Source organism: Triturus cristatus, chromosome 10, assembly GCF_964204655.1.
Source record: "Triturus cristatus chromosome 10, aTriCri1.1, whole genome shotgun sequence".
Taxonomy (NCBI): domain Eukaryota; kingdom Metazoa; phylum Chordata; class Amphibia; order Caudata; family Salamandridae; genus Triturus; species Triturus cristatus.
In genome coordinates this window covers 550,856,219-550,879,805 of record NC_140593.1, presented here as the reverse complement: position 1 = coordinate 550,879,805, position 23,587 = coordinate 550,856,219, and the positions used below count along the sequence as shown (strand labels likewise).

General features: G+C 43.6%; 1 protein-coding gene across 6 annotated transcripts in view; it reads left to right on the top strand.

Moving 5' to 3' along the window:
• The window catches only part of LOC146789704 (sodium channel protein type 5 subunit alpha-like), a 975,168-nt gene that overhangs the window by 95,087 nt on the left and 856,494 nt on the right, over nt 1-23,587 (top strand). The window contains exon 1 of one of the 6 annotated variants that reach the window (XM_085632033.1): nt 21,349-21,409. The exons of the other annotated variants lie outside the window; for them this stretch is intronic. The gene's annotated coding sequence lies outside the window, so the exon portion shown is untranslated. Of the gene's footprint in view, nt 1-21,348; nt 21,410-23,587 lie in introns of those variants that run through there. 6 annotated transcript variants of the gene reach the window in all.

Sequence of the window (23,587 nt, the reverse complement as noted above, 5' to 3'; positions counted from 1 at the left end):
CCTTCCTAAATGAAACACTACCTTGAAGTTGGTGTAGAAAAGATATGAAGTCGCAAAAGGGATTTCCCGTATCGCGTAATGTTTTTTTTAAATTATGCAATCTTGGTAAACTTTTGGGGATTTACAAAGTTTTTCAAAAAGAAAAAACGTAATATTTGGAGACCTGTTCTGGTTAGAGCAGTTATGTACGAGAGAATATTCTCACCTAAAAACACTTCTAGTATGAGATTTTCTTTTTTGTTGAAAATATTTTTTTGCTGGAATAAATTTTTTGAAAAGTTTATTTTTGTGCAGAAAACAGATCTCCTTTCAGCGCCAGTCAAGGTAGTAAACAAACTGTGGAGAGTGTGAGACATCTGAAATTTGTGAATAATTTCCGCTGTGTGATATGAGGAGGAGGGAAAAAAGTGTTGTGGAAACTGATGTGGCATTGGGAAATGACAGGGCTTTGTTGAGATGACTGTTTCTGGGAATCTGAACGGACACACTTACTTTCCATAACAAAATCACATGGGGAAGCCCATTCTTGTGGGCGGAGAGCTATAGATGAAATGAAAAGTAATACTGCAAATTCTCTCCAAAAAGCTGGAAACCTGACTCTTTGACATCACCTTGTGATTTGGCAGGTCTCGTTCCAGGTTCTAAAACTAACTAGCTAGAAGCTAACATCAAACCCAAACTTTGTTTCTGATATGCGAGTGAATTTTTGACTTGGGTCTTCTTACCTTCTTATTACCCATTCTGCCAGCCAAGAGGGCTATCTTCAACCATCTTTCATCCACTGTCCTCGCTTCAATTACACCACTAAAGGTGGCCGAGCCGCAATTATGGAACAAGCTGCCTGGTCAGCTCCGCTCCGAAAGCAGCCTCCTTCCGTTCAGAAAGAAATTGAAGACTCTACTATGCACAGAAGCCCGGGCATAGTACCCTCCTCTGAGAGACATCTACCGCATTGGGACTATCGCAGATCGACTCACAGCACTTAGAGACCTGCAGGTATTAAGCGCTCTATAAGTCAAAATTAACATAACATAACATAACATAACATAACATAACATAACACAATTCTCAAATGTTGACAAACAACCAGTAGTCACCAGTAGGCATAGATCTAATCACAAACCTGTCCTACCAAAAAGTAACATTATTTGCCTCGCCAATTAATTTTATTTAATGCCTTCCTTTATATCGATGAATACGTGTTTTTAAATGAAGATGTTTTTGCTTCACCACAGGAGAGCAGGTTGGAGCCTAATTTACATCTAGACAATCACATGGAGCATCACCAATTCGCAGGGAGGATAACAGGGCCCCCATAGATGCAGCAAATTCATCCATAAGGCGAGACAGGGTGGCAAAATGTCGCTATACCTAGGGTGGAAAAATTACTTGCACCAGTCTTTCGGACTATAAAGGCTATGTTTTCCTTCTCTTGATAGATATAGCCTTAAGTGTTACATCAGATGTTTCAATTCCCTTTTTAATGTTTGATTTTGTTTGCTTTACTTTGCCCTAAACCACCATCAGGGGTCATACCACACCAAAAACAACTTTGCCTTCACTAATTGTCATTAACACCATTTTCCTTTATGCTTCAAGCTCTCTTGAGTCAAAATACGTTCAGTAACCACATCACCTTGAAGTTTTAAGTAAGTAGATGTAAGAAAGTGTCTCTGTTTGAGTGGTCCCCCACATTGTTTTGCTGACTTGTATAGGTGATAACTCTGCACACTGGGGAACCGCTTTCGAGTTCCCAATGTATGTGTTCTGACCCCTAAAGCATGGTAAATTGACTAATCCCCAATCGACATATTTAACTTTACAGTAGGGGCTTAGAATATGGTGAAGCAAAATAAACCAATGGCATGGAAAATTAAATGTCACCTGTGAACTGCAGCCCTTATTGTGCCATCTGCTTGAGTGGCAAATATAAGCCTGCTTCAGACTTACCTGTGTAGCCTGACTCCTGCACTATTAAATCACCATAGTTTTAAAATATTAAATATGGCAACTCCTAACCAGGCCATGTGGCCCACAAGATAGGGTGCCTTCTATTAAAAAATGGGGCGTGCAAGAATTTAATGTTGACACGTACCTACAGTGGCTAGCCCTCAAAAGCTATTTTTGCTGTTAGAGTTGCAGTTATCCAATGAGAAACAGTATGGTTCGTTATTTGATCTTTGTAGCCACAGCAGTGGCTCGGCTTTGTATCTCGTCCATGTGGCTACAGCAGGAAGCCCCTACTTTTGAGATGTGGAGCGCCAGATTTTATGGTATCTTTAATCTTGAGTATATTATCTACTCTGTTAAAGGGCCACGTAGTCGGAAGTTGGGTATACAGATTTGGGGCCAAATGATAGATCACATGAAAGATTGAAGTTTTATCTCTTTGTATAATGTTTATAATGTCCAGGCATGCATTTCTCTTTATGTATTTAATCTGCTTTTATCTCGATTATGAATTCCTCCTTGTATTAGCCCTGATTTTATGTGCTGTGATATCTTTAATAAATTTATGATGTATGTATTTATTTATTTATGTTATGGATTTAAATAAAAAAAATTTAAAAAGAGAAACACTATGGTTCAGATAAAATAATCAGTCTGCTAACTTTTGATTGGGATAAGCGAATGAGGCAATTAAAGCACACATTTTAATGTTTATTAAAATCAAATTAATTGATGAAATCAGATTCATAGTAAATGTTTTGTAAAAGTGACTTTTGCAAAGTTACACTTTAATTGCCTGTACTGCCAGTAGGCTACGTAGCATCAGTCAGCAGTTGATTCCTGCCAGTGCTTCCCCATAATGAGGTATGAAAACAGCTCCTAGAGCAGGAACAAAGGCTTATGATTTTTTTTAGGTGAGGTATGTGACTCCTCTCAGGCCAGGAAAATCAGCTGGTGAGGGTCCAGGAACTTTATTAACTTGAAAGGGACTAGAGTGAGGCATGCTCATTCATAAGTAAGTGAAAGGGAGACTTGTGGAAAGGAAGCTTTGTCCATCTGCCAACAGCTTTGAACCAGACTAGAGGGGAGCAGGTGCCTAAACTAGTTTGACGTAGGGGACGAAAGGGGGACCGCTTATCTTCCTAAACTCATCCCTGCCTGACATACAATCGAGTTTCAGGGTCAGAAGGATTCTGCCATATTGAATTTGCCTCAGAATAGTGCACTGTGAGATAGTTCGCAATCAGGCAAACAGTATGTGCTCCAAAAGTGGGCAGTGTCCAGGAGTACCCCATACCCACTGGCTAGAAAAACCTGAATAGCTGGCCCCTCTCTCACAGCTGAAAAGGCACACTCTCTAGACCAATGGAACAGAAGAGGACTGGACCTGCTGTTTGAGAGCTGTGTAGAGCCCTGAAGGGATGGACCTGCTCTGACATGTACCCAGGCCTAATAAAGTGACTCCATTGGCTAGTTGACTGACCTCTTGTGTGGCTACAAGGACATAACACGCTGAAAGAGGATATTTTCCTTAAGTGCACAGCTGACCAATAGCAACTGGACCAGAGCTTGAACCTGTCGGTGTTAGTCCTGTCCCCTAAGCTCTGTTCTTGAGGTCCTGAGAGCCTTAGAAGTGACCAAGAGAAATTGCCCCAGAAACTCTGAAAAGTTAGAATTTAGAACATTTTTGGACTTTCAAGATCTCAGGAATATCAGCAGGACACTGCAGGAAAGATTTTCAATTCCGAAGGGACTTTGCCAAATATAGGTTCAAGTTTGCCCCACTGGAGGATTTTGAGCTCCTTAAAAAGACCGAGTCTGACCTAGCAACGGTTCGAAAAGTATCCCCACAAAGAGAAGACTTCATCGGCCATGAAAGTTCAATTTGTCCTGCTTATTGCTTTTTCTTGCCAAAACCAATTACCTCAATGTGATTTCATTCAGTGGCTATTTGGCTTTCAGAGGATCGCGGGAAATACAGCCTGCAACATTGCCCCACTGGAGGATTTTGAATTTAATTTCTGAGACTAAGTCAGAGGGTAAAAACAAGTCAGAGGGTAAAAACTTTGACCAGGATGAACAAGCTTGGTGTATCCCAACTCTGCTCCAGCATGGCCAGCCTGGAAACGCACATAGATCCCAGTCAACCATGAACAGTGACTACTGATTGTTGCTTTATTTTTTTGTGGTGCTTCTTGCTTTACATTTTTCAAAATCCATATATTCGGGTCCACTGAACGGACTTTTACCAATTGGTGCATTTTACTTATTATATAAACCACTTTCCTACAATAGCTTAGATCCTCATGCTAGCTCCGTTTTGCAACAGTTTTCCTGTCGAGCTTGCCCGCAGTCCACTACCCTCTGCTGCCAGTCTACCTGCTGCCCTCTGATAGTACCGCCTCTACTCATTTCTTGCTCTGTTTTGCCTTTTCTGCTAATTTTTTCTTCCCTCTGTTTTGCCTTTTCTGTTCATTTTCTGCCCTCTGTTTTGCCTTTTCTGCACCCGGTTTTGCCTTTCTACTCGTTTTTCGGTCCTCTGTTCTCCTCTTTCTGTTCATTTTCCTGCCCTCTGTTTTACCTTTTTCAGCTAGTTTATCCTCACAGGGCCTACCTAATGGAGAGTGCAGAATGACCCTATTGAGCAGGTCCTAATGTCAGCTCCTCCTGCGACAGTTCTCCTGTCCAGCTTGCCTGCAGTCTGCTACCCTCTGCTGCCTCTCAACCTGCCGCCCTCTGTTTGTGCCTCCTCTGCTCGTTTCTTGCTCTGTTTTGCCTTTTCTGCTTGTTTTTCTGCCCTCTGTTTTGCCTTTTTCTGCCAGTTTTTCTGCCCTCTGTGTTGCCTTTCCTGCTTGTTTTTCTGCCCTCTGTTTTGTCTTTTCCTTCTTATTTCTTCCCTCTTACAGCTGTTTCCCTCTTCCCGCCACCCAGCTCTCCACTCTCCCCCCAGGATCTACTCAATGGAGGCCACTGCAGAACCCCATTGAGCTTGCCCTTGGGCCAGTTCCCACTGTCACAGTTCTCCTGTCCAGCTTGCCCGCAGTCCACCACCCTCTGCTGCCTGTCTACCTGCTGCCCTCTGTTGGTGCCTCCTCTGCTCATTTCTTGCTCTGTTTTGCCGTTTTCCGCTAATTTTTCAGTTCTCTGTTTTGCCTTTTTTCTGCTTGTGTTTCTGCCCTCTGTTTTACCTTTTTATGCTCGCTTTTCTGCCCTCAATTTTGCCTTTTCTGCTAATTTTTTGCCCTCTATTTCTGCTTTCCATTTTATCTTTTCCTTTCGTTTTTCTGCCCCCGTTTTACCTTTTTCCTGTCATTTTTCTGCCCTCTGTTTTGCCTTTTCTGCTCGTTTTTCTGCCCCCTGTTTTACCTTTTCAGCACATTTGTTGCTCTCTGTTTGGCCTTTTCTGCTTATTTTCTGCTCTGTATTTTGACCTCGTCTGCTCTTTTTTGCCTTTCCTGCTTGTTTTTCTGCCGTCTGTTTAGCCTTTTTAGCTCATTTTTCTTCCCTCTGTTTTGCCTTTTCTGCTCGCTCATTTCTCTGACCTCTGTTTTGCCTTTTTCTGCTCGGTTCTTCTCCCTTCCCACCCTTTCCTCCAGACCTGGCTTTTCAACGGAAACCTCGCGCCCCAGCGCACAGATACCCCCAAGGGTGACAGTGCAGCGCTCTATAATTTCTGATTGGTTGAGTTTAGAATTTCATTTTTCAAATAAACATGGTCTTTAACCCCTTCAGTGCCCATGACGAGCTGGACTCGTCATGGGCTGCGGTGGCGCTGTGCCCATGACGAGTCCAGCTCGTCATGAACTCCGCCCGCTAATGCAAGGCGCGGCACTGGGCGGGGAAAGGGGCGGGCATGCAAGGGGTTAATGAATGACCACAGGAGGTAGGTAAGAGCTTTATGCAGCAGTCATTTTCCTCATGTTTTCTTGGGGCTAGCTAGTCCATTTGCCAAAGGACTAGTCTTCTTTCCTGACCACTTCTACATGCTCCTCACCATGATTCGTGAACTTGTATCGGATAACAGTCCTAGGAAATAAAAGTATAAAAACAAAGCATAGACAAATTAGAAACAAAGCTCCACAGAGCTCTATAACTTCTATATCAATGAGTGATCATTTGAGGATTTTGGGTGGAGGGCCCCTTTACATCATGATAATACTGTCTAAATACCAGGCAGTAAGATGTTTACAATTAGGAACATCCAAATTGAAAATGTGCAGGTACACTCAGGGGGCACAGAGGCAAACGTGCCCTTAGGAGTTGCATCACAAAAACGTGGTGCACCGTCAGTGCTCACCATGTGGGCAGCCCTCTTTGGGGGGGGGGGAGTTATACAAGATCTCATGCACCTCTGAGACATCCCCCTACAAGTGGGTGAAGTCACTTGCTGCATCTGCTGGCAGGATGATCTCCGACCCCTTTTCAAAGTGCATGCGGGTTGATCCTGCACAGTGAAAGACGGAGCTGCTTTGAAGGAATATATGAAGTTACAACGCAAACAATTGGAACGCATTAAAACAAAATAAGCATTACAACGCATACCATTACAGCACATACCATTACAACGCATAACACTTTTAGTGCAACAGTCGGGTAAGTGTTGGATAGTCTAGGGGTAAAAATGACTATTCCCACTCCAGTGAGTGCAACAGTAGGGAACGTGTTGGATAGCGTAGGGGTAGAAATTACTATTCTCACTCCAGTGAGTGCAACAGTAGGGAAAGTGTTGGATAGTGTAGGGGTAAAAATTATTATTCCCACTCCAGTGAGTGCAACAGTAGGGAAAGTGTTGGATAGCGTAGGGGTAAAAATTACTATTCCCAACTACCCCAAAACCCATACCCACCCTAAAACGTGAAAATCTCCATTACTTACCTTTTAATGTGTTGCAATGGCGTGCGTTGTAATGGTATGCATTGTAATGGCTTGTGTTGTAGTGGTATGCGTTATAATGGCATGCGTTGTAATGGCATGCGATGTAAATGCAGTTGCGTTGTAACAGTTGCGTTGTAAAAGAAGTACGATGTAATGACTGTGTTGTAATGGATGTTTCCCGCTTTGAAGCAGCCACTCCATATTTCACTGAATGAGATGCCTATTGGAGCACTGTGTGTTTGTAGCTTCCCTTAGGGCAGCACATTTATCGTAGTTGGGCTTACTTTCCCCGTCTGTCCCAGGCGCACCTCTTGAGTGGTGTTCTGTTCCTCAAGCAGCGAAAGTGTGGCCTATTGGTAATATAGGCCCAGGGGTCTTTCATCACATGCAGGACTGAAATAAAATCATAAAAATAAAAATCCAACTTCTACATGAAGGCCTGTCCTCCACTGCTGGACATTTGTGACAATGCAAAATACTGGAAAAAGGTGGGGAACTATAGGTCTGACAGTGAGTTTGTGTCAGAAATTGAAAACTCAGTGAACCCTCTAATGTTTACCATTGTTTTTGCAGCCTATTCTAGAAATTATGCAAACAATTGTGAGTCATAATAAAAAGGTTTGCCTTGCGTTAGTAACATATATACGTATATTCTGATTATAAGCTGCCCTACAAGACTCAAGGCAAGGAGGATGTATGTGGAGGACAATGAGCACATTCTCTTAGTGCTTTCAATCCACACTAGATGGATTTTCAAGGTTGCATTGACTGAAGGGAGAGTGGGGATAGCCTCTTGATCACCAAGGAAAGAGTTCCAGAGAAAGACTGAATGTCTGCAATTTGAACGAGGCATACATTAATTTGAAGAAGAAAGAATTTTAACACTGGTAGGTCAAAGATTCAGAGTGGGGGTGTAGCTGGCTCATATTTGCGAGAGTTATTCTGGGGCTGTGCCAAGCATATCATGAAATTAGATTATTGTTTGGAACTTGTGCTTTATTCATGAAAACAGCCTTTACAACGAGGTTTTTACCATGTTGTGCCTTTACCATGCTTTTAACCATGATGATGACATCCACATGTTTTGGCAGTGCCCGCATCTTCAAACCTACTGGGAAAATGTAGGTAAGATTCTCTCAGATATCCTCCATCAAGAAATACAGGTAAGCGCCCAATTGATACTGTTTGGGGTAAAGCTAAACGACAATGGTAGGTCTAGTCTTATTAAAAAACAAAGGAATTTATTATTCTTGTTGATATTAGCTGCCAGACGCGAGATTTGCATAAAGTGGGTCAACCCCCTTCCCCCTACAGTAGAAGAATGGCTGAACTCAGTTCTTAGAATAAATCTAATGGATAGAGCTGGATTACATAGTAAAAGATTGGAGTTCTGGAATAACTGTCAACAGTACTGGGCAGAGAAATTGTAGTAAATCATAATTTGGCGTCCTGTTGAAGTCCAATGATTAAGCGCAGGAATAGTTTTGGGTGTTGGTTACAGAGATCCCACTTATGGAAAGAGTGGGCAAGCCGCGTAAGAGATGCTTAATGGGCATACAAAATAGAAGCTCCAGGGAGAGGATATACCTGCATACGAGACATTTAGAAAAATATGTATTAATGACTACAGACGCTAGATATTACAGAAAAACACCTCGTTCATAGGGATACTTTTCTTCAGTGCCCTATGAAAGAACACTCAGTTTGACTTTAAATCTTACGGCTTCTGTTCGTTTCATTTCCACAGATTCTTGTTTTCTTGTATCAGTAAAGTTTAATTCATTTTAAGGGTTCCTACCCTCTACAAGTAGGGTTTTTTTTCCATTTATACCTCTTCTGGTGTAACAGTAGCTCCTTTTTGGGACACTTCCGACATCTGATGACTGGACCGCGAAAGAACACCAGCATCACCATAAGTCCACTCTAGCGCTGAGGATTACTACTACACAAGCAGAGACATATTGTTGAACTTGCACTCCATTGATTCCTCCACCTTAGGGCGCCTCTCTCATCATGAAATGCAGTTAGGTGACATATTTATGCTAGAGGAATGCACTGGAATACTACATCCTGAAGGTGCCGGGTAGAGTTCAAGTAGTACTCGGCTACTGATCCTCCTTCCAAACAGTTCACATAATTCATGTCTGCAATTTTTTTTTAATTCAGAGTGTTCACCAAATGAAAAAGCCATTTAAGTCCAGTAGCTAATGTTTTTCGCATAGGACGTAAAGCTCAAGGCCCATCAGGTTGTCATCCAAGAGCTTTAGAGAGTCCCAGGTCCATGTGAGAAGCTCATCAGTCTAGACTTTGGCTTTGAATTCTTGGACTTGTGGCTGTTATGCCATTATGAAGTCATGACCAAATGCAGCAGAATGAAAAAACATAGGTATGGATCTGGGAAACTTGGCATCCTCTTGCCAAAAACTGGCAATAAATTGGTGACTAGGCTGTAGACACCCCAAAACTACCAGTCCTTGCATCAAAACAGATTCATTTGCATGTAGAATGCATACTCCTTCTATCACAGGCGTTTAAAGCTATATATACAATTGCAGATGTCGCCAGGTAGACTTGAAGTTATATGTCACAGATAAAAGCTTTAATTCCCAATAGGTGCTTCCACGGATTGTTCGCACGTTGCCCCAATTTCTTTTTGGCTCAGTTCAAAGACGATCCTGGAAGACCGAAAATCTCCATACTCTTAAGCACCAGGTGGAAGCAAGGAGTTTTGCAGGCCATCACGTTCTAATAATAAAACAGCTCCTGCTTGCTGCTAATGGCGCCCTCTTGAGGTCGGTTCCCTAAGCAGCAGGAACTCACAAGGCCAAAGAGGTTGAACCCGCTCATTCTAAGTTTAAAGATGTTTCCCTATGGATTATTATACAGTACAGATATATTAGGGGTTATTTTAAAGTTTTGTAAGTAAAAAAAGTTGGGAAACTAGACTTTTTTTTAACGTTTTCAGTGATTTGTGGCAGCTGCAGCTCTAATACTGCAGTTTTATTATACTTATTGGACTCGTCTCAGGGAACCTTAAACTCATAGAGGAAACTGCAGTATTAACTACCAGAAACAATATTCCCACGATTTATTCCCCAGAAATGCCAAGAGATATTCGAAATATTGATGAAATGGCTGATTGTATTGCTTGTACCAGACCAACAATGTCCACCATATTGTGTTTGGGCAAGTTCTACATTGAGACTTTAACTTGATATTGTTTCTCTGCAACATGATAGTAAATTACAAGTCTTAGGAGGAACAAGGGAAATAGTTTTGCTTGAGGCATAAATGTCTTGTTTGACAGTTCCTGCCCTTTCTAATGTGTGCAGAGCTCTAAACCTCAATTGCTAACCATGTAAGGATCTTTCATAAACATTTCTGCTTCAGTTTCTACCAAAATCCATATCTCTCTATTTTGTGCGAGGGGTTTGTTATATGAAAACCAGATATCATGGTATTCCGTGGTATTACTGTAGTGTAATTAAATGTATATAGTGCTTACTACCCCTGACGAGGCTCTTGAAGCACTTTTTGCTGGACAGCATGCTCCCTCGGAACCCGAGGTTAGTGGTTACTCCAGTAGTTACTGGTTATTGTTGGTTACAGGGATTTTTATTGTGCTCTAAAGAAAACCATTCAGCGTGTTTCCTCCAGTTTGTTTGGTAGATTAAATTAATAGGATTAAGTTGTGATCATTAGTGGTGGGATGGGTGGACACATGTTGGAGGCGGTTAGATATTATTAGGATATGACTTTCAAAGAAGAAGGTTGTGATCTTTGAAATTAAGTGTGTAAAATTTGCAGAAATACAATAATAGAGATTAAAGAAAACATACAAGTGACGTAGACACTCTGTGCTCAGAGAGAGGAGGAATGCAGGGGATGGAAATGAGAGGATCATTGGAAAGAAAACAAGAGGTAGCAGTCGTACGTTTTAAGTCCCGGTCACGTTTTCATGCCGGAGTTTTAGCATCTCACACCCATAATGAGTTTTCCATTTGTTCTAATGCTTTGCTATTCTGCCACAACATTGTGGCTGCATGCCACCCAATTGTATAATGGTGTGTTCTGAGAGGTACGTACAGAAATATAGCAGTTGCATCTTGGATATTCTTGCCCAAAAATACCTGGAAGTAGTCTAGGTGTGGCTAATGGCATTGCACTGTTTACTGACCAAGGGATGTGCACAGCCTCATATTCGGAGTTAACCTGATGGAACCAGGGCTATCCTTCAATTGAATTGCTCATGCGCGTTGTAGTGAACTGCATGTGCTCTGTGGCCTCAAAAAGAAGCCGACACGAATTAGCACAACACCATGATACTTGTTCCCTGCAAAAATATAAACAAAATAATATTTTCAATACTATTAAATACCAAGAATGGGCTCGTATAGATCCATCCCAAGATTTTAGCGCCACGCCACAGAAAATCACTAGCAAGCCATCTTCTGTGTATTGCATGTGCGTGTTGTATCAATGTACATGCATGGAATGGGCATGCGCCTCTATTACATAGATTAAATGGGGGTGCAACTGCTCAAATCTTCTATGCCAAATTGCCAACTGCCTCTCAGAATTGCTGAAATGCCTGTCAGATACCATTCGAGAGGTCACTGGGCAGACAGCAGCTACTGGACCACAACCATGGGGGATGAGGTAGTTTACGACTTGTGTCCTGGGATCAGTCCTACTATGGCCATATAAACTGGGTCCAACTCATTCAGGGCTTGATTCTTATGGTTGCAAGAACTAGGAGACCCTGTCGTCTCAGGGAAGTAATGTAGGCAAACTCAACAGTGAACCAACAGACACAGTAATGCATTGTGTAGCACTGTGGTCCATCTTTGGCATAAAACAAAGTACCATAACCACACAGCATAACGTAATACTATACTGTGCAATTAGGGAATGTCTACAAGAAGGGGAGGGAATGTCACAGACAGTCTTCTTTGTGAACCTTCCCTCACTGCACACTTCTGTACCCTCCTCCGCTAACGTAGTTACACAGCGTGTGTAAAACCAGAGATCTAATCTGGGATACAGCACTGCTTAATCACTGGTGCAGTTCACTTAACCACCCCTAAAGCGTATATGTACACCCAGCAGTTCAGTTATCTTCTCAGTATTTGTTGTTATTCCTAAAACCTCTTACTTCATGCTGCAGTCCTCGGTTTGCTACTCAGTCTCTCATTCTCACACAGTTCTCAAGCCCTGCGCTACTTGCATCCTGAAGTTGGAGTCTGAGCTTGTGTGGGGTAGGCTTGTGCAGCATCCCGCCCTGGCGATGCTGGCATCAGCGACTCAGGGCGACAGCCGCGCCACTTGGAACATGAAGATTCCTGCATGGCAGCTCCTTTCAGTGGCTCCTCTCTTCTTTGGTTGTGGCCTCTCTAGGCCTGATGCAGATGTGATGCTGGCACGGCAGGTATGGTTTACAGGCTGATCTTGATCTTGTGAATGACTTCAGCAATGGAGGCCTGCAAGCTGATCATGGCACTTACCTCAGCATAAACAGACGGTTACATCGATAGCACCAATTCTCAGTCATGGCAGACTCCTGATCACATTTGATACTTTTGTTTGGAGAAGGCTTGATCCTGATATGGTTCATGACCTGAACTATATAGGTTGGTTGGAGGACCCCTTCCAGACTCTGATCGCCCCTAGCTTTGCTCCTCTGAGGTCACTTGCTTAATTTTATTATTCCCCATGCTAGGAACGAGCTGGGCTTATCCTCCTGGACAGCCTCTTCAATTTGCACGGTGAGCCTCCTCCCCTCTCCAAGCGGGCAGGCAGGCTTCTAAACTCTAGGCAGACCCACAACTCATCCACCAGAAAGTGCAGACTTCAGCTGATGTTCCCCACCTCTATGAAACTGCCATTCAGGCAGGCATAAGCCCTGGCCACACAGCAGTCCTTCAAGCACTCTGCAGAGCATTCCCTTCTTGGTTATGAAGAACTTGGAAATGGAACAAAATGGGATGATTTGTATTACACTTTTATAAAAAAATATCAAGCCAGGGGATGTGTATCCACTGTCTACGTTTTCAGAACTGGTTTGGATGGTTCTCTTTCCACTGTCATTTTCTGGCTGTTCCTCAAACACGGCTGTTGTGCTTGGCGATGGCTCTCACAGCAAGTAGCAATGATGCTGTCTCCGAGCATTAGTATCCAAGACAAGGGCACAATGAATTGTGAGATCTCTGCAGTGAAGCAGTATCGGGGACAGACAGAATTACAAGCCCTGCCTCACCCCTACTGTCCACCAAATGTCAGTACTCAGCAAGAAATAATCAGCATCCAGTTTCTAACAAAGTCATCACTGAATTTCTAAAGAAAGGCCTATTTCCATCCTTCTTCACTTCAGTGTGTGGATCTCCACCCTCCAGTCACAACGATGCAGCCAATATACTTCCACTGTCTGGGTAAGTTGTATCCCTCCCCTCCATCTTGGTGCATGCCAAACCAAGGGCCACTGTCCCACACACACAGAATGTCGGAGTTCATATAACAGCAGAACTTTACATGAGAGAGGGGTCTATACACTACTCTCTCACTGACACAATGAAGTAGGTCCGATCCTACGTCTGTTTCACAACACTCGGTACACTGTCACAACTGCTTTATGTAACATACCCTGGGCATGGACAGTAGACCTATGCCCACTGTCGGGCACCCTTGGTGTGCCCCACAGGGTCACAGAATAGGTGTTAGAGCTTGCATTACCAGGGACTGGCCTAGGTTTTAGAGCACACACTAGATTATCATGAGTCCAAGGTCAAGCAAAAAGCCAGGGTACCAGTTTAACAAGCAGTAAGTGCTCACACCAGGGATACATGCCCAGCTACCATGCATGGTTCACCATAGTCTCAACAGTTACCTCTTTTCAAGTTGGGTCTTGCATGTCTTATTCTTGCACGCATTGAAATTGTACATCTTTGCATAGCCGTACCAGTATGCACATCAAAGTACATTAGCTTCAATTACCCTGTTAGACTAACCCTTTTTTTGGTTGAAGAATTGATAAGTGCATAGATTCCTGGTCTGGTCCACAACCTGAAAAGGCTCTCTGGATATGATACCAAGAAAACCATTACCAGAATATTGTTTGACATAACTATCATGTCTATTGTTTACAAACATATTTCCCCATTGGAGCTAATTGAAGAAAATCTACTCCAAATGGGCTGATATTTTTAAAACAATATTTAGGACACAATGTCTATGTCAAACAATAGTTCTACAATTCATATTCTGACATAACTAGCTCTCAGAGGGGGCCGGGACATGTAAACGTGGTGGGGCGGTGGGGAGGTGGGGCGGTGGGGTGGTGGGACAGGCGGGGTGGGGTGGGGCACGGTGGGAGAAGGAGAAGCCGACAGCCGACGGAATAGGTATAATTAAATAAATAAATAAAACCTATTCTGTCGTCTGTCAGCTTCCCCCCCGACCCCGCCCCACCGCCCCACCGCCCCACTGAGCTTACCTGTGCCAGCCATCGCTGCTTGCTCTATGGCTCTTTTTAGGGAGTCTTACAAGTGGTCCATATTATGCAACAGGTAATACTGAGAAGCTACGGCTAGCAAAATCCCATATGCTACAAAGAAACAGGCAGTAGGTTCTTGTTAACACACAATCTTGATTTTCACACACTTCTGGTCAGATAAGTAAGGTGGGTAATCGGCCAATGGCAATGGTGGCTGGCATGTACTAAGTGTGGTGGGGTGGGTGGGAAAAAGAAATACATTAAATAAAATAAAACACTTACCTTCCTGCAGCGAGGCAAAGTCCTCCGTCGTCTTCTCTCCTCAAGGGTGGCTCCCAAGCCAATCCTGGAGCTGCTCTCATGCTCGTGAGAGCAGTGCCCTGATTGGAAGGAGCGGCATCAGTCGGTGCTCAAGAGGGCAGTGGATGCCTGCACTCACTCTCAACCCGGCTGGGTTGAGAGGTTTAAACTGTGCATGTCTGGCTGGCCATCAGCCAAAGAGACATGCGCACTTTAAACAAGTGTAAAAGGCAGCCCACCCTCCCTGCTGCTGCTGCTGCCATTCAGCAGGCCCGCCCTGTCCTGACACTCCATTCGGGACGGAGTGATGAAAAATAAAGTAGTACCATCGCCATTCTACCGCCCCTGGTCAACGGGCCTGTGGCTGAGGCCACCTGGTGGGCCAGTTGTTTTGTTAGAATGTGTGGCCTCACTTGCCTGGGCCATCTTTGCCTCAAGCACACAACCTGAGAGCCTGTTGCAGCCTTTTGATAGATGTACTGAACTTGGGCATTAGCGGGACTCAGTCTACAAGTCAGACTGGCTAATGCCACAGGCGGAATGACAAGCGGTTTCCCGGCTGTAACAGCATGTGTTTCTGTCCCTGCCCTCCTCTAGGTGTGACAGAGACCTGAGGGAACTGCTGCTGTGAAGCCATTAGCACTTGCAATTGCGAGAAATGGAGAGGACCGGAAGGTTGGGGTTGGGGGGTTGGAGAGGGCCTGCGAGCACTGCTCTTCTGTATATTTCTATTCACCTCCCCTCCTTGGAACAGGCAGAGATACATTTGTTTCTGCTGTTCTCCTTTGTTTGCCAGTATCATCAATTCCTACAGGCAACAGCATTATAAGCACCAATGTGGAGAAAGTGACACCATTCTTTTCTTTCTGCATTTACTTGGAGGTATCTAGTTGGCATCCTGCCAAGCTGAAGGTAAATTGTGAGGGTAATCCATGTTTTAATATAGACTAAGGCAATAGAGGCCTTCTCAAAAGCAAAGAAACAGGTACATGAATAACTGTGGTGGGACATGAACTAGGTGCTGCCACATTGGACCAAACCCAAGCTGCCCTGGAGGTTGCTGTGATGGGACAGATCTATGTATCTTGGGGCCATGGGGCACCGTTTGAGGCATTCCTTTCACTATGAGACTCTGGGGGATATTTACAATAAAATGTCGGAGCACAGTGTTACTCCAACATTGGTAACGCCATGCTCTGACATTTTTTAAATGCAGGGGTGTGCCGTATTTGCAAAAATACGGTGCCCTCCTGCGTTTCCCCAAAGCTGATGCTAAAAAAGCTATCTAGCGCCAGTGCAGGAACCCTTGCACCATGTTTCATGGGTTCCTGCGCTGAAGGGGTGATTGTTTATGTGCAGGTAGGGACACCTTCCTGCACAGAAACAATATGTAAAGGCAATTTGCTGTTTCTACATTTGCTGCACATAGAAAGAGCAAAATACAAGGAGAAATTAAAAATATCTTCTCCTGTCGCCATCCCAAGACCAGGTTTTACCTGATCTTAGTTACTGGTGCGGCCCCATCCTTCTAAATATGGGGCAGCATCAAAAAGCAATGGGTGTTGCGGCAGAACGCCCACTGCAACACCAATTGTATGCCCCTTTCACTCTAATTGAAGCATGAAAAGGGGCCTTATTGACGAGGTGGTGTTAAGCCACATTAAGTGGCTTAATGCCACATGTTACCACATGGCTTAATGCCACATGTTACCACATGGCTTAACTCCGCCTTGTAATTAAGGAGAAGGAGATATCGTCACCAGAACGTCACTAAAAGTGACATTCTGGTGGCGATATCCCCTTGTGAATATGCCCCTCTGTGTGATCCCTAGTTGTGATGAGTGTGTCCATTTGTTCATGCCCACCGCTCCTCTTTGCTCCCACCACGCCTCTACCTCACTTGGGATGGTGGGTGGGTCAGAGTGCCAATACCATGGAGGAACTCGTCGATATAGTATTACTTTTATTTGTTCATCCTTCCTTTTTTTGTAGCCTGTGAGTTATGTATACAGGCTGTTTCCACAACAGAAATGATTAAATCCTAAAATCAGTGGATTTTGTAATTGTTCTTAGTAAAACGACAGTCCTGCTCCATAGCAGGTGGAGGTGGTCAAATGCTGCTTCACTCTTTCCAGCCATCTGCAGCTGTGGCAGGTTCTGGCATGACTGCTCCTGGTCGTCCTAGATGCTAACACTGATTGTGAGGCACCCAGGGGGGATTAGAGTATTAAGAATACATCCTCTTTAGAAGTGAAATGTCCTTACTTTTCATTGACGATGGTGAGCAACTGCTCTTTAAACATTCGTTTTAACACTTATTTTCCTACATTTATATGGTGTAAGCTGTAAAAAAATCCTATTCTTCCATTAAAGTGATCTTCTGTTTTAAACAGTGTTGAGGCATCAATACACATTAAAAAGGAGTTTGCCACTGGTAAGCCTCAATCAAATGCAAAGCTGTCTTCACATCATACATAATTATTTTTTTTTAAGTTTATTATACTCCATCAACAAGTGTACAATTCAGCATCTGGCCTACAACCCCGTAGGGGCCGGCTATGCGACAGTGCAGATGTGCAGTTAACGTAATGCAAGGGGTGAGGGGAGTACACAGCAAGCCGCCTACAACCCCATCGGGCCGGCCGTGTTGGGAGGAACTTATATCTGTAGCAGTAGAATTGGCGTTGTACACACGGAGTGCTAAACACAGTCAACCAACTAAATCATAGGTTGTGCTCGGCTCCACTCACATCATATATAATTTTGACTAATGTTGATCCAAAGTTCATTCAAAAGCACCCTTTGCCACTTATATATCAAACAAATTTAGTGGGGTTGGACTATATATCCCCTCTGGAGTAGTTATCAAATACTCCAGCATTTTTGCCAGTGTTAGTGGCCCAATATCCTTTGAAATTCGTCATTTGCCACCAGTTTTCAGTGGAAATAGAGATGGGACTCCACAAGGTTTTGATTGAGGTACTTAACCCCTTCAGTGCCACGCCCTTTCCCCCTCCTGTGCCGGGCGTTGCACTAGTGGGTGGGGTTCATGACGAGATAGTCTCGTCATGGGCACAGCGCAACCGTGCTCCATGACGAGACTATCTCGTCATGGGCACTGAAGAGGTTAAAGAAACTCTACAGGCCTGTGCACAGGCCCTGTAGTTAGGTCCTAAATGCACTCCCAGCTCTGTCAGTGCACTTCACCCCTGACATGCAACGTCCTTGTACATATACAGCTCTGCCAGTCTACCTCCGCCCTGACTAGCACATATCCTCTGCACATACAGCTGTTCCAGTGTAAATCGACTCCCACATTCCCTGTGTGTATATAGCTCTGCCTTTGCACCTCAACCCTGATCTACGTGTACAACATGCAACATCGATTTCTGCCGGTGCGCCTCAACATTGCTCTCCAAATAGCATGTGCACACAACTCTCTGTTGCTGCACGTCACATGTTACCTCAGCCCTACAAGTGCACCTAAAACATGACTTGTTCCTACCCTATGTGCGCCAGTGTACCTCATTCCCAATCTGTACATCTCATGTGTAACAGCACTACCAGTGCACCTCTCTGTTGATTTGCGGGTACACTGCACACATACAGGACACCTAAGGGTAATCGTGCGCTCTATAAGTGCAATTAACATAACATAACATAACATACAGCTCCACCAATACATCTCAATCTTCTAATGTACTTAGGATGTACAAACACAGGCCTACCAGTGCATTTCAGTCTTCATCGTACAGCTCTGCCCTTGTTTGAGTAACCTGAGGGTGAGCAGAAAACACACAAAACTGAGGGTCAGCAGTAGCCTCAAGGAACTTGAACTTGAGGACTTAAACCTAGCATATGGCTCTGGGGCCTGAAGCGTGAGTACTTGGAAGGACTTGGAAGTGAACCAGAGCTTCGAACTTCTGGTGGTGAGCGGGAGCTTCAGGACCTTAGAGTGACAAGAGCACCAGTGGAGCTGAGGGTAAACAGAAACCTTAGGGTGAAGAACAGGGTGAACATGGTTCTTAATAATCTGTGGGTGAGCTGGAGCTTTCAGGTTAGAGTTATTAAGACCCAGAAGGCCTAAAGTGGAACAGGGTATCATGGGACCTGAGGGTAAGAAGGATTTAAAGGGCCAGTAGTCTCATGGAACCTCACTGCAAGCAAGAGATTCAGAGATCCAAGTCTATGTATGAGTCTAATGGAACCCGAGTGGAAATTAGCTTAATGATCCCGGGGGGTAACTGGGTATTTGGGGAACTAACTGATGATGAGCAAGATCCTTGAGGTGTTAGTGAACGGGTGACAGCATCTATATTGTGTCCACCAACCTAGAGGGTCTACTGCTGCTGGTTCACTATATGTGAGGGCCACTGGCCCCTAAGGGTTCACAGAAGTCTCAAGACCTAAGAGTGAATACCATCCACTGGAGACCTGCAGGGCACTGGGAAGTGAGGATCCTTAAGGGTGAACAGAAACTTTAAGGCCTGATGGGAGACAGGACATTTAGGGATCTGGGGCTGAGCACGGAGTAAGAGACCTAAGGTGACCAGCAAATTCAGGGACCTCAGGCTGAGATGGAGATGTATAGCCATGACGATGAGCCCCTGGAAACCTGAGGGTGAACTGCAGTGGAATACTTGCTTCTAGTCTTGACCAAGGTTCCTGGCTCTACCAGCTTTAAAACACTTCTAGTGCCACAAATGTTCACCATCATTAGCTCCATCAGCCTAACCAATGTTTTTGCAAAAGGTTGCAATATGCATATTGCAGCCTCTTTTTTGGGTTACCATTGTCTAATTGTGGTCCCAATACAAATTTGCTTCTGGAAAAGTCATTTTACATCAGTTGTGCCCAGCGCAAACTCGCTCCCTGGCTACTGTCACTATGGCCTCCACGACATCTGACAATTTGTCGAAATGGTGGGCACTGTTGTATTTCAGCCAAATATAAAACAGTATAAATGGTCATTAATGAAGCATTGTGAGGTTGGATCATTTATGGAGAGGGGGTTGGGCACCGTGTGGGTGTGTGTGCTTATGTGAATGTTTGTGTGTGTGCCTGTGGAACGAGGGACTCTGCTAGGCTCCAGTGGAAGTAGGTGTACCCCAATGACATATTTCCTTTCTTCACTACAGTAGTAAAACACTACCCTTTTGCCCATTTCAGTTCCACAACCACTGTGGATGGATTACTTTCTGCAGGCTCTTGCTGCCTTGATGGCAGAGTATGCCTCTGTGGAGTGGTATGCTCCATAACAGGGGAGGAAACATCTACTGCATCACCTGGTAATTATTGCATCCTTGCAATATTCGATAAGGGAATCAACCTTTACAACGCAGTCATTACATCGCACTACATTTACAACACAGTCATTACATCGCAACATCCTTTACAGCGCATGTCACTACAACGCAGCCATTACATTGCATGTCACTACAAAGCATGACACTACAACGCATGTCACTACAACGCAGGCATTACATCACATGTCATTACAAAGCATACCATTACAACGCATAGTACCCCTACACTATCCAACACTTACCCTACTGTTGCACCCCCTGGAGTTAGAATAGTAATTTTTACCCCTACACTATCCAACATTTACCCTACTGTTGCACCCCCTGGAGTTAGAATAGTAATTTTTACCCCTATACTATCCAACACATACCTTAAATGCAATGTAATTGTACGCGTTGTAATGGTATGCATTGTAAAGGTATAATGCGATGTAATGGAATGCGTTGTAAATGTAGTTTTAAAAAAGTTGTTGTAGTGGCATGCGATGTAAATGTATGCATTGTAAAGGATGTTGCGATGTAAAAAATGCGTTGTAAAGGCATGCGTTGTAAATGTATGCGTTGTAATGTCATACATTGATTAGATAAAGGTGGATACGAACAGGCTTGAAATGTGCTAACTGATGTGTCCAGGTGTAAAATCCATTTCTAGGGCATTCGTTGGTCCAGTTTTTCTACTGAACATTCACAATAAATCCCATTGTGCTCTGAAACGCTCTGATAGGGATTCCCTCCATGTTGAGTCACGCACAGAGGCTCATGGACACCTTGATAATCACACTTTGAGGATTAACTATATCTTCACCAAAGAGAAATTATATTTTTGTGTACTGCAAGGGGAGAAAATACAGTTATCCTTTGCAAAGTATTCATAATTGAAATTCTGGATTTAAATATCTCTCCTTGCTCCACCAAATTATTCACAATAACTATTTGGGGCCCAGGGATGATTCTTAAGTGACAGTTCCTCACTTAATTGCACCGCAGCTGTTTTTGAAATGCAGTTATTTTTTCTTGTGTTTCGAAGGAAAAAAAAACAGTAGTGTTCAGCATTGAACCCGTATGATTTATACCGCTCCTCACCGAGGCAGAATGCGGAGTTATGGTGTGACGCAGGAGGAAATCACGCAGGAGCAGATGCAAGGTGTGTTGGCAAAGGGCACCGGCAGGCGTGTTAATCACTTCAGGTTTTTACAGGGAAGCCATACATTTTGAAATCTGGCTCCAGACTTTCAAGCACTAGCACGTGAGGGAATATTATTAAAGGCCGAGGCGTCAAAAATGTTCACGTCAGCAAGCACTTGGCTTGCTGAAGAGGTTCCTCGCGCAGGGCGCTAGGACCCAGTGAACCGGCGGGCTCCGGGGGAGGATGCTGGTAAAGAGGTGCTGCTGTATAAGGGAGGTGCTATGTAGAGTGCTCCAAGATTCATCTGGGGAGTCGGACAGGTGCTGCCTGACTGGCCGTAGGGATGGGAGCGCGCGGCTGCTCAAGGTAAGCTCCCGGTACCTTTCTGCTTCTTGTGCGCAGTGGCGAGTTTCACTACTGGGATGGTGGGATATACTTTGACATTCAGGACCGCTAAGAATACTTTTACTGCTATATTAGGCGCTTGTAAGCATTAGTTCGGGCATTGTTTTATTTTTTTATTTTCAATTTAAAAGTGTCTAAATTGAGACTTTTTATGTGTAGGCATTTATTTATTGATCTACATAATACATGCAGAATATAAAACTAGGTTTACACCATTGAAGCCAAGTTGTTGCTGAAGAGCGTTATTTTAAAAAATCAAGTGGGCCCATATCTCGTAAAGTTTTGCACCCAGGTGAAAATATGAGTCAACCTCATTTCGAACTACATTTTGAAACATGTTCTGCCGACTTTTCTCTATTGCAAAAGAATAGTCAATACGTGAAGTTCGGTTTTGTAATAGAGGTAATTCACGGGCAAGTTTTGTATGGCATAAACTCTATAGCACAACTAAAATTATTAGTAAGTTATATAGATGCTTTATATATGGGTTACAATATTGTCCCCGACCCTTAGTGTCATCTTTGTCCAGGACCAAGTGTTTACTTGAAAGGTCACATTACATTCACTTGCAACAGTTGAGTTCTGTTTGTCAGAAACTTTTACCCCTGACCGACGAGTGCACAAACCACATAGGCATGGATGGACTACTGAAAAAAGACACATGAGCTGACAGACAGGTAGACAATTGCATGTATTTAGCGGTTGATTACTGCAAATGCTGTTTAGAATTGGTCTGTCGATACAAATGTTGGTGTAAAAATAAACCCCAAAGTGCAAAAGGCATTTGTTCCCTTTACACCAGTGCAAAACTTTACATACTAGGTCTCGAAAAAATCTTTAGAAGACTGTCAGATTTGCAGATTTCCAACTTTGTTGAGTTGTGCCACATATTGTAATATTATTCACACACACCTTTCACTCTCAGTGGGGCATTTTTAAAGAAGTGGGCTAACCCTAAAATTCATGCATGTCAAAAAACTGTGAGCAAAAACTCTAGAAATTCGAGAGTGTGTTAAAGCAAAGCTTACTGCGCATGCAATAGGGTAATGTGGATAAACTGGTTCAGATATTCGTGTTTTGGTCAAGTGTGATTTTTTAACATAGCTAATTTTTGTTTGAATGTCCTAATTAGCCTGGTACACCTTTGTTTCTAATACCGAATGAGGGAAGTGGTGTGAGTAATAAGAAACAGATAGACAATGAATGGTTGAATGGTGATTGGAGGCCATTTTCTTTACTTAAATATATGTCACAGGCGTACACTGGCACACAGTGGGGCAGGGGCTGCTACAGCAGCCAGGAAAGGGTGTTAATGAGATGTGTCAGCCCTATCCTGAACTGCAGGAAAGGCCCGACTCTCCCCCGCCCACTGTAAAGTAAAGTTATTTCCGTGTGGTTGGTATTTATGTGGCATGTTTATGCCCAAGCTTCGGAACACCACAAAGACAGAGCGTGCCAACCATATAGTCGCCAGTTGATGCACTCAAAGGAGGTATCCATGAATACAGAAGAGGAAACACGAATTATTACCAAGCTTAGAAATATGGGCCAAGGAAGGACAACAAGGAGATAAAAAAACGACTGGAGCTAATGAGAGCAGAAACTAAACAGGAAGAACCAGATTCCGAGGAACAGTGGGAATTTGACAAAACTGTGCACAGTGGCGTGCATATAAACACATTCTGGAACAGTGTGAAAATGATTTTTAAAATGTTATTCTCATTCTCCTAGTTCAACCTATTCCTATTATTAATATTAATGTTCATATTGTGATATATATTATTGTTAGTAGTAGTAGCAGAAACAGTACTAGTGAAATATGTATGCATGTATTTTATTACTAGTATCAATTTTGTTATTTATCTTAATCATTATATGAATAGTGAAAATAAAATTGAAAATCCAGACTGTCACACATCATTATAAAAGAACCAGTAAACATTTGTCGAAGTGTAGTACACTCGGGGCTGTAAGTGGGCCGGGTCCTGCAGGTACTTAGCCCAAAGCAAGTGTTGAGACGGTTCCCTATCGGGCTCTCCTTTTTCGACCCCAGGGTGAAAAAAAAGACTTAACTAAAAGACTTAACTCTGCAGCAGTGTCACCCTTCACTGCCTTTGAGGTAACTTCAAAGAGGCTCGT